Source organism: Salvelinus fontinalis, chromosome 24 (assembly GCF_029448725.1).
Source record: "Salvelinus fontinalis isolate EN_2023a chromosome 24, ASM2944872v1, whole genome shotgun sequence".
NCBI lineage: Eukaryota > Metazoa > Chordata > Actinopteri > Salmoniformes > Salmonidae > Salvelinus > Salvelinus fontinalis.
In genome coordinates, this window is record NC_074688.1 from 29,021,342 (window position 1) to 29,033,554 (window position 12,213).

General features: G+C 49.0%; 1 protein-coding gene across 3 annotated transcripts in view; it reads left to right on the forward strand.

Annotated features, from left to right (window-relative positions):
- LOC129822252 (stAR-related lipid transfer protein 13-like) overlaps positions 1–12,213 on the forward strand; it is a 140,464-nt gene that overhangs the window by 56,360 nt on the left and 71,891 nt on the right. The gene's annotated exons all lie outside the window — the stretch shown is intronic.

Genomic DNA, 12,213 nt, shown 5'->3' on the forward strand with positions numbered 1-12,213 from the left:
TGTGGGAGTACATTGAAAATCTAGCATTTTCCACAGCATTTTAAAACACAAAACCCAGCAGGCATTGCAGGAATGCAGACATCCTTAAACAGCCTTTGCTTTCCCTCCAGTCCTGTTTTGTCAGAGCACCTACACAGGCATCATCGTGTCTATTACAGTAACAGTGAACTTAGTCTAACCTTAACCAACAGTATCTACAGCTTTATTCAGCTTCATTCTCCCCTATAATGTCTATAGTGCACTCCGCAGCTCTGATCAAAAGTAATGCATTATAAGGAATAGGGAACCATACTGCAGCAGCTCTGTGGTGTTTTTCTCCCAACCGTCTCTCGGATCTTGGTAGTTACCAGGCTGTGACTCCATCCCTCCAGGTTTACTAGTTACCAGGCTGTGACTCCATCCCTCCAGGTTTACTAGTTACCAGGCTGTGACTCCATCCCTCCAGGTTTACTAGTTACCAGGCTGTGACTCCATCCCTCCAGGGTTACTAGTTACCAGGCTGTGACTCCATCCCTCCAGGTTTACTAGTTACCAGGCTGTGACTCCATCCCTCCAGGTTTACTAGTTACCAGGCTGTGACTCCATCCCTCCAGGTTTACTAGTTACCAGGCTGTGACTCCATCCCTCCAGGTTTACTAGTTACCAGGCTGTGACTCCAACCCTCCAGGTTTACTAGTTACCAGGCTGTGATTCCATCTCTCCAGGTTTACTAGTTACCAGGCTGTGACTCCATCCCTCCAGGTTTACTAGTTACAAGGCTGTGACTCCATCCCTCCAGGTTTACTAGTTACCAGGCTGTGATTCCATCCCTCCAGGTTTACTAGTTACCAGGCTGTGATTCCATCCCTCCAGGTTTACTAGTTACCAGGCTGTGACTCCATCTCTCCAGGTTTACTAGTTACCAGGCTGTGACTCCATCCCTCCAGGTTTACTAGTTACCAGGCTGTGACTCCATCCCTCCAGGTTTACTAGTTACCAGGCTGTGACTTCATCCCTCCAGGTTTACTAGTTACCAGGCTGTGACTCCATCCCTCCAGGTTTACTAGTTACCAGGCTGTGACTCCATCCCTACAGATTGACTAATTACCAGGCTATGACTCCATCCCTCCAGGTTTACTAGTTACCAGGCTGTGACTCATCCCTCCATGTTTACTAGTTACCAGGCTGTGACTCCAACCCTCCAGGTTTACTAGTTACCAGGCTGTGACTCCATCCCTCCAGGTTTACTAGTTACCAGGCAGTGACTCCATCTCTCCAGGTTTACTAGTTACCAGGCTGTGACTCCATCCCTCCAGGTTTACTAGTTACCAGACTGTGACTCCATCCCTCCAGGTTTACTAGTTACCAGGCTGTGACTCCATCCCTCCAGGTTTACTAGTTACCAGGCTGTGACTCCATCCCTCCAGGTTTACTAGTTACCAGGCTGTGACTCCATCCCTCCAGGTTTACTAGTTACCAGGCTGTGACTCCATCCCTCCAGATTTACTAATTACCAGGCTGTGACTCCATCTCTCCAGGTTTACTAGTTACCAGGCTGTGACTCCAACCCTCCAGGTTTACTAGTTACCAGGCTGTGACTCCATCCCTCCAGGTTTACTAGTTACCAGGCAGTGACTCCATCTCTCCAGGTTTACTAGTTACCAGGCTGTGACTCCAACCCTCCAGGTTTACTAGTTACCAGGCTGTGACTCCATCCCTCCAGATTTACTAGTTACCAGACTGTGACCCCACCCCTCCAGGTTTACTAGTTACCAGGCTGTGACTCCATCCCTCCAGATTGACTAATTACCAGGCTATGACTCCATCCCTCCAGGTTTACTAGTTACCAGGCTGTGACTCATCCCTCCATGTTTACTAGTTACCAGGCTGTGACTCCAACCCTCCAGGTTTACTAGTTACCAGGCTGTGACTCCATTCCTCCAGGTTTACTAGTTACCAGGCAGTGACTCCATCTCTCCAGGTTTACTAGTTACCAGGCTGTGACTCCATCCCTCCAGGTTTACTAGTTACCAGACTGTGACTCCATCCCTCCAGGTTTACTAGTTACCAGGCTGTGACTCCATCCCTCCAGGTTTACTAGTTACCAGGCTGTGACTCCATCCCTCCAGGTGTACTAGTTACCAGGCTGTGACTCAATCCCTCCAGGTTTACTAGTTACCAGGCTGTGACTCCATCCCTCCAGGTATACTAGTTACCAGGCTGTGACTCATCCCTCCATGTTTACTAGTTACCAGGCTGTGACTCCAACCCTCCAGGTTTACTAGTTACCAGGCTGTGACTCCAACCCTCCAGGTTTACTAGTTACCAGGCTGTGACTCCAACCCTCCAGGTTTACTAGTTACCAGGGTGTGACTCTATCCCTCCAGGTTTACTAGTTACCAGGCTGTGACTCCACCCCTCCAGGTTTACTAGTTACCAGGCTGTGACTCCAACCCTCCAGGTTTACTAGTTACCAGGCTGTGACTCTATCCCTCCAGGTTTACTAGTTACCAGGCTGTGACTCCATCCCTCCAGGTTTACTAGTTACCAGGCTGTGACTCCATCCCTCCAGGTTTACTAGTTACCAGGCTATGACTCCATCCCTCCAGGTTTACTAGTTACCACTCTGTGACTCATCCCTCCATGTTTACTAGTTACCAGGCTGTGACTCCAACCCTCCAGGTTTACTAGTTACCAGGCTGTGACTCCATCCCTCCAGATTTACTAGTTACCAGACTGTGACCCCACCCCTCCAGGTTTACTAGTTACCAGGCTGTGACTCCATCCCTCCAGATTGACTAATTACCAGGCTATGACTCCATCCCTCCAGGTTTACTAGTTACCAGGCTGTGACTCATCCCTCCATGTTTACTAGTTACCAGGCTGTGACTCCAACCCTCCAGGTTTACTAGTTACCAGGCTGTGACTCCATCCCTCCAGGTTTACTAGTTACCAGGCTGTGACTCCATCCCTCCAGGTTTACTAGTTACCAGGCTGTGACTCAATCCCTCCAGGTTTACTAGTTACCAGGCTGTGACTCCATCCCTCCAGGTTTACTAGTTACCAGGCTGTGACTCATCCCTCCATGTTTACTAGTTACCAGGCTGTGACTCCAACCCTCCAGGTTTACTAGTTACCAGGCTGTGACTCAATCCCTCCAGGTTTACTAGTTACCAGGCTGTGACTCCATCCCTCCAGGTTTACTAGTTACCAGGCTGTGACTCATCCCTCCATGTTTACTAGTTACCAGGCTGTGACTCCAACCCTCCAGGTTTACTAGTTACCAGGCTGTGACTCCAACCCTCCAGGTTTACTAGTTACCAGGCTGTGACTCCAACCCTCCAGGTTTACTAGTTACCAGGGTGTGACTCTATCCCTCCAGGTTTACTAGTTACCAGGCTGTGACTCCACCCCTCCAGGTTTACTAGTTACCAGGCTGTGACTCCAACCCTCCAGGTTTACTAGTTACCAGGCTGTGACTCTATCCCTCCAGGTTTACTAGTTACCAGGCTGTGACTCCATCCCTCCAGGTTTACTAGTTACCAGGCTGTGACTCCATCCCTCCAGGTTTACTAGTTACCAGGCTGTGACTCCATCCCTCCAGGTTTACTAGTTACCAGGCAGTGACTCCATCTCTCCAGGTTTACTAGTTACCAGATTGTGACTCCATCCCTCCAGGTTTACTAGTTACCAGGCTGTGACTCCATCCCTCCAGGTTTACTAGTTACCAGGCTGTGACTCCATCCCTCCAGGTTTACTAGTTACTAGGCTGTGACTCCATCCCTCCAGGTTTACTAGTTACCAGGCTGTGACTCCATCCCTCCAGGTTTACTAGTTACCAGGCTGTGACTCCAACCCTCCAGGTTTACTAGTTACCAGGCTGTGACTCCATCCTTCCAGGTTTACTAGTTACCAGGCTGTGACTCCATCCCTCCAGGTTTACTAGTTACCAGACTGTGACTCCATCCCTCCAGGTTTACTAGTTACCAGGCTGTGACTCCATCCCTCCAGGTTTACTAGTTACCAGGCTGTGACTCCATCCCTCCAGGTTTACTAGTTACCAGGCTGTGACTCCATCCCTCCAGGTTTACTAGTTACCAGGCTGTGACTCCATCCCTCCAGATTTACTAATTACCAGGCTGTGACTCCATCTCTCCAGGTTTACTAGTTACCAGGCTGTGACTCCAACCCTCCAGGTTTACTAGTTACCAGGCTGTGACTCCATCCCTCCAGGTTTACTAGTTACCAGGCAGTGACTCCATCTCTCCAGGTTTACTAGTTACCAGGCTGTGACTCATCCCTCCATGTTTACTAGTTACCAGGCTGTGACTCCAACCCTCCAGGTTTACTAGTTACCAGGCTGTGACTCCAACCCTCCAGGTTTACTAGTTACCAGGCAGTGACTCCATCTCTCCAGGTTTACTAGTTACCAGGCTGTGACTCCATCCCTCCAGGTTTACTAGTTACCAGACTGTGACTCCATCCCTCCAGGTTTACTAGTTACCAGGCTGTGACTCCATCCCTCCAGGTTTACTAGTTACCAGGCTGTGACTCCATCCCTCCAGGTTTACTAGTTACCAGGCTGTGACTCAATCCCTCCAGGTTTACTAGTTACCAGGCTGTGACTCCATCCCTCCAGGTTTACTAGTTACCAGGCTGTGACTCATCCCTCCATGTTTACTAGTTACCAGGCTGTGACTCCAACCCTCCAGGTTTACTAGTTACCAGGCTGTGACTCAATCCCTCCAGGTTTACTAGTTACCAGGCTGTGACTCCATCCCTCCAGGTTTACTAGTTACCAGGCTGTGACTCATCCCTCCATGTTTACTAGTTACCAGGCTGTGACTCCAACCCTCCAGGTTTACTAGTTACCAGGCTGTGACTCCAACCCTCCAGGTTTACTAGTTACCAGGCTGTGACTCCAACCCTCCAGGTTTACTAGTTACCAGGGTGTGACTCTATCCCTCCAGGTTTACTAGTTACCAGGCTGTGACTCCACCCCTCCAGGTTTACTAGTTACCAGGCTGTGACTCCAACCCTCCAGGTTTACTAGTTACCAGGCTGTGACTCTATCCCTCCAGGTTTACTAGTTACCAGGCTGTGACTCCATCCCTCCAGGTTTACTAGTTACCAGGCTGTGACTCCATCCCTCCAGGTTTACTAGTTACCAGGCTGTGACTCCATCCCTCCAGGTTTACTAGTTACCAGGCAGTGACTCCATCTCTCCAGGTTTACTAGTTACCAGATTGTGACTCCATCCCTCCAGGTTTACTAGTTACCAGGCTGTGACTCCATCCCTCCAGGTTTACTAGTTACCAGGCTGTGACTCCATCCCTCCAGGTTTACTAGTTACTAGGCTGTGACTCCATCCCTCCAGGTTTACTAGTTACCAGGCTGTGACTCCATCCCTCCAGGTTTACTAGTTACCAGGCTGTGACTCCAACCCTCCAGGTTTACTAGTTACCAGGCTGTGAATCCATCCTTCCAGGTTTACTAGTTACCAGGCTGTGACTCCATCCCTCCAGGTTTACTAGTTACCAGACTGTGACTCCATCCCTCCAGGTTTACTAGTTACCAGGCTGTGACTCCATCCCTCCAGGTTTACTAGTTACCAGGCTGTGACTCCATCCCTCCAGGTTTACTAGTTACCAGGCTGTGACTCCATCCCTCCAGGTTTACTAGTTACCAGGCTGTGACTCCATCCCTCCAGATTTACTAATTACCAGGCTGTGACTCCATCTCTCCAGGTTTACTAGTTACCAGGCTGTGACTCCAACCCTCCAGGTTTACTAGATACCAGGCTGTGACTCCATCCCTCCAGGTTTACTAGTTACCAGGCAGTGACTCCATCTCTCCAGGTTTACTAGTTACCAGGCTGTGACTCATCCCTCCATGTTTACTAGTTACCAGGCTGTGACTCCAACCCTCCAGGTTTACTAGTTACCAGGCTGTGACTCCATCCCTCCAGGTTTACTAGTTACCAGGCAGTGACTCCATCTCTCCAGGTTTACTAGTTACCAGGCTGTGACTCCATCCCTCCAGGTTTACTAGTTACCAGACTGTGACTCCATCCCTCCAGGTTTACTAGTTACCAGGCTGTGACTCCATCCCTCCAGGTTTACTAGTTACCAGGCTGTGACTCCATCCCTCCAGGTTTACTAGTTACCAGGCTGTGACTCAATCCCTCCAGGTTTACTAGTTACCAGGCTGTGACTCCATCCCTCCAGGTTTACTAGTTACCAGGCTGTGACTCATCCCTCCATGTTTACTAGTTACCAGGCTGTGACTCCAACCCTCCAGGTTTACTAGTTACCAGGCTGTGACTCCAACCCTCCAGGTTTACTAGTTACCAGGCTGTGACTCCAACCCTCCAGGTTTACTAGTTACCAGGGTGTGACTCCATCTCTCCAGGTTTACTAGTTACCAGGCTGTGACTCCACCCCTCCAGGTTTACTAGTTACCAGGCTGTGACTCCAACCCTCCAGGTTTACTAGTTACCAGGCTGTGACTCTATCCCTCCAGGTTTACTAGTTACCAGGCTGTGACTCCATCCCTCCAGGTTTACTAGTTACCAGGCTGTGACTCCATCCCTCCAGGTTTACTAGTTACCAGGCTGTGACTCCATCCCTCCAGGTTTACTAGTTACCAGGCAGTGACTCCATCTCTCCAGGTTTACTAGTTACCAGATTGTGACTCCATCCCTCCAGGTTTACTAGTTACCAGGCTGTGACTCCATCCCTCCAGGTTTACTAGTTACCAGGCTGTGACTCCATCCCTCCAGGTTTACTAGTTACTAGGCTGTGACTCCATCCCTCCAGGTTTACTAGTTACCAGGCTGTGACTCCATCCCTCCAGGTTTACTAGTTACCAGGCTGTGACTCCAACCCTCCAGGTTTACTAGTTACCAGGCTGTGACTCCATCCCTCCAGGTTTACTAGTTACCAGGCTGTGACTCCATCCCTCCAGGTTTACTAGTTACCAGACTGTGACTCCATCCCTCCAGGTTTACTAGTTACCAGGCTGTGACTCCATCCCTCCAGGTTTACTAGTTACCAGGCTGTGACTCCATCCCTCCAGGTTTACTAGTTACCAGGCTGTGACTCCATCCCTCCAGGTTTACTAGTTACCAGGCTGTGACTCCATCCCTCCAGATTTACTAATTACCAGGCTGTGACTCCATCTCTCCAGGTTTACTAGTTACCAGGATGTGACTCCAACCCTCCAGGTTTACTAGTTACCAGGCTGTGACTCATTCCCTCCAGGTTTACTAGTTACCAGGCAGTGACTCCTTCTCTCCAGGTTTACTAGTTACCAGGCTGTGACTCCAACCCTTCAGGTTTACTAGTTATCAGGCTCTGACTCCATCCCTCCAGATTTACTAGTTACCAGGCTGTGACTCCATCCCTCCAGGTTTACTAGTTACCAGACTGTGACTCCATCCCTCCAGGTTTACTAGTTACCAGGCTGTGACTCCATCCCTCCAGGTTTACTAGTTACCAGATTGTGACTCCATCCCTCCAGGTTTACTAGTTACCAGGCTGTGACTCCATCCCTCCAGGTTTACTAGTTACCAGGCTGTGACTCCATCCCTCCAGGTTTACTAGTTACTAGGCTGTGACTCCATCCCTCCAGGTTTACTAGTTACCAGGCTGTGACTCCATCCCTCCAGGTTTACTAGTTACCAGGCTGTGACTCCAACCCTCCAGGTTTACTAGTTACCAGGCTGTGACTCCATCCCTCCAGGTTTACTAGTTACCAGGCTGTGACTCCATCCCTACAGGTTTACTAGTTACCAGACTGTGACTCCATCCCTCCAGGTTTACTAGTTACCAGGCTGTGACTCCATCCCTCCAGGTTTACTAGTTACCAGGCTGTGACTCCATCCCTCCAGGTTTACTAGTTACCAGGCTGTGACTCCATCCCTCCAGGTTTACTAGTTACCAGGCTGTGACTCCATCCCTCCAGATTTACTAATTACCAGGCTGTGACTCCATCTCTCCAGGTTTACTAGTTACCAGGCTGTGACTCCAACCCTCCAGGTTTACTAGTTACCAGGCTGTGACTCCATCCCTCCAGGTTTACTAGTTACCAGGCAGTGACTCCATCTCTCCAGGTTTACTAGTTACCAGGCTGTGACTCCAACCCTTCAGGTTTACTAGTTATCAGGCTGTGACTCCATCCCTCCAGATTTACTAGTTACCAGGCTGTGACTCCATCCCTCCAGGTTTACTAGTTACCAGACTGTGACTCCATCCCTCCAGGTTTACTAGTTACCAGGCTGTGACTCCATCCCTCCAGGTTTACTAGTTACCAGGCTGTGACTCCATCCCTCCAGGTTTACTAGTTACCAGGCTGTGACTCAATCCCTCCAGGTTTACTAGTTACCAGGCTGTGACTCCATCCCTCCAGATTGACTAATTACCAGGCTGTGACTCCATCCCTCCAGGTTTACTAGTTACCAGGCAGTGACTCCATCTCTCCAGGTTTACTAGTTACCAGGCTGTGACTCCAACCCTCCAGGTTTACTAGTTACCAGGCTGTGACTCCAACCCTCCAGGTTTACTAGTTACCAGGGTGTGACTCTATCCCTCCAGGTTTACTAGTTACCAGGCTGTGACTCCACCCCTCCAGGTTTACTAGTTACCAGGCTGTGACTCCAACCCTCCAGGTTTACTAGTTACCAGGCTGTGACTCTATCCCTCCAGGTTTACTAGTTACCAGGCTGTGACTCCATCCCTCCAGGTTTACTAGTTACCAGGCTGTGACTCCATCCCTCCAGGTTTACTAGTTACCAGGCTGTGACTCCATCCCTCCAGGTTTACTAGTTACCAGGCAGTGACTCCATCTCTCCAGGTTTACTAGTTACCAGGCTGTGACTCCATCCCTCCAGGTTTACTAGTTACCAGGCTGTGACTCCATCCCTCCAGGTTGACTAGTTACCAGGCTGTGACTCCATCCCTCCAGGTTTACTAGTTACTAGGCTGTGACTCCATCCCTCCAGGTTTACTAGTTACCAGGCTGTGACTCCATCCCTCCAGGTTTACTAGTTACCAGGCTGTGACTCCAACCCTCCAGGTTTACTAGTTACCAGGCTGTGACTCCATCCCTCCAGGTTTACTAGTTACCAGGCTGTGACTCCATCCCTCCAGGTTTACTAGTTACCAGGCTGTGACTCCATCCCTCCAGGTTTACTAGTTACCAGGCTGTGACTCCATCCCTCCAGGTTTACTAGTTACCAGGCTGTGACTCCATCCCTCCAGGTTTACTAGTTACCAGGCTGTGACTCCATCCCTCCAGGTTTACTAGTTACCAGGCTGTGACTCCATCTCTCCAGGTTTACTAGTTACCAGGCTGTGACTCCATCCCTCCAGGTTTACTAGTTACCAGGCTGTGACTCCATCCCTCCAGGTTTAATGGTAGTTACCAGGCTGTGACTCCATCCCTCCAGGTTTAATGGTAGTTACCAGACTGTGAGTGACCCCATCTTCCAAGGTTTACTGGCCTTTAAAGTCTCTTCTGGACCTTGATGAATCATGTTTACATCATACACCTATGGTTTACCTGTGTCAGAGACACCAGATCTCTGACAGTGCATAGCTGTCATTCCTCAGCTTAACTCTCTGTAGATAACAACATATATTGTAACCTTTATTTAACTAGGCAAGTCAGTTAAGAACAAATTCTTATTTACAATGATGGCCTACCGGGGAACAGTGGGTTAACTCAATCAATCAATCAAGTTTATTTTATATAGCCCTTCGTACATCAGCTAATATCTCGAAGTGCTGTACAGAGACCCAGCCTAAAACCCCAAACAGCTAGAATGCAGGTGTAGAAGCACGGTGGCTAGGAAAAACTCCCTAGAAAGGCCAAAACCTAGGAAGAAACCTAGAGAGGAACCAGGCTATGAGGGGTGGCCAGTCCTCTTCTGGCTGTGCCGGGTGGAGATTATAACAGATTATGCCTTGTTCAGGGGCAGAACGACAGATTTTTACCTTGTCAGCTCGAGGATTCGATCCAGCAACCTTTCGGTAACTGGCCCAACGCTCTAACCACTAGGCAACCTGCCGCCACAAGAATATTAAAATAGCAACCCTAACCCTGGAGATTAGAACATACAGTAAAACAGAGGGGAGAGGTTAGATAGGGAACACTCCCACTGCCTCTGCTGATAGCCCTGGCAGGCTTTACAGGCTGTATGACACAACACTGGGAATGGGCTGTTTGTGAGCATAAAGGTTGTTTGGGGAAAGGGAGGAGGAGTGCTTTAAATACCTGGAACTGGTTTAAACTGGGACTTGGTCTGAATAGGAAACAGGGTGCCATTTGGGATGCAACCAGGGGCTTTGACAGGCAGCACCCCTGTTTGTTTTTCAGACAGTCCATTTGAACTACAGCTTTTCATACTAGCCATCTGAGGGCACCATTGCTACATAGTAATCCTACATGGCCTATGCACACGTCTCTCTAGCTTTCTCTCCCACTCTCTCTCTCTGTGCATCAATCAGTTGGTTATGGTATGTTTGTGTATACTGTAAAAATACATGTTTCTGTGATGTTGTTTATCTTTATATAGTTTAGAAGTGAAAATATTATACTGGTGTGACTCAGTGCAGAGTAGAAGCCTGTTCTCAACAGGGGATAGACCTGGGAACTTAGCAGGTAACTCCTAGAAAGTTCGGAGAGAATGGGTTATAAGTCAGGAGAGAATGGATTTGAACTATTTTTCAGCTGAGTAACCTATTAGCCTAGCCGTTGTTCCCTTTCACATGCCACCCTGCTCCATTTCTACCCCAATCATCAATCCATTCCAACCCAATCAACCCTCTCCCTGCTGGTGATCTATGCCTCTCTCAGTGGGTGGTATGGTCCAGGCACAGCGCCCAGAGCTCACACACTTCATTCCTCATTATCATGTCAAAGACCCGGCCTTGGGGTTTACAATGTGGCCAATTTACCCTGATGAAGATATCGCCCCTCTCACGTTTAGTTTTCCCCTGAAGATAACACTACTGTCTGTCTCATGCCGACAGCATTGCCATGGCATCAGTGTTTTTCACCATTTATGGGGCCAGAAAGAGGAGGTAAAAGGAATCATGGGTAGTGTCTCTCTCAGCTTCAAGCCTTCTCTGAAATTCCACTCATTCTGAGAAAAAGTGTCTGCATTCCGAGGCGGGCAGGCAGCACTGTGTGTGGCTGTCAGAGAGAAGAGAGACAGTAGGATACATTGTGTTCTAGTGTGTTCCAGATATAGCACAGAGAGACAGACAGATAGACAGATTGAGGCGTTTCCCCTGTCAGAGGGGAACCAGCTGACCCTAGGTGGACTGACTTCTGCTCTGATCACTACTAGTAACACCTTTATGTTGTAGGAATTCTCTAGATGCATTACCACCTCTAGATCCCTGTCTCTACATTGATTATTGTTTCTCCCGAACTGTATTTCCTATATTTTCTTGTCCATTCCCATTTTGTTTTCATTCTGATGAAGGCCGTTGGTGGCCAAAACGTCATGGCTTTAACTTGAACTAAATTAAAATAGCATCACGATTTTAATAGTGAGGGAAAATCACGCCTATTTATTGTATGTTGTGACTGAGACTCACTGCCTCTACATTGAAGCAGGAAGAACAGGAGGCCAATGGGAGGGTCACACCCATGGCTCAGACACCAGCACTACTACAGTAGGTCCTCTAGAGAACACACTCCTCAATAGGATGATTGTTAGGAGGAGAGGGGTTTTAATGCAGCATGGAGAAAGAGCTGGGCGCACAGGGGCTCCTGGGGGCACTAACAGACAGAACACAGAGCCAGGGGCCAGGGGGTTCCAGGGGGCCGGGGCTCCAACAGACAGACACACTCAGAACACAGACAACAGTTCCGCAGTTTAATTCCAGGAAATTAATGAATGGCTTTGTTTCGGCTGCTTGCCTTCTGAGTCACACTGTTGCGCAACAAGGGTCTCAAAGAGAGAGAGAGAGACCTTCACCTCCAGATCTTCCAACATGTTTGTCTCTGGATGTGTCCCTATATAGTGCCTATGGGCCCTGGTCAAAAGTAGTGCACTATAAAGGGACTAGGGTGCCATTTGGGACACACCCAGAGACAAACATGAGCTGTGTTAGAGAATCTGGACTGTAGGTTAAGATCTGTGATACTGCGTGATGACTGCTAAGAACTAGGTGGTGAAGATATCACATTTCCCTCTATGCTGGTCAGTACTGTTTACGTTCA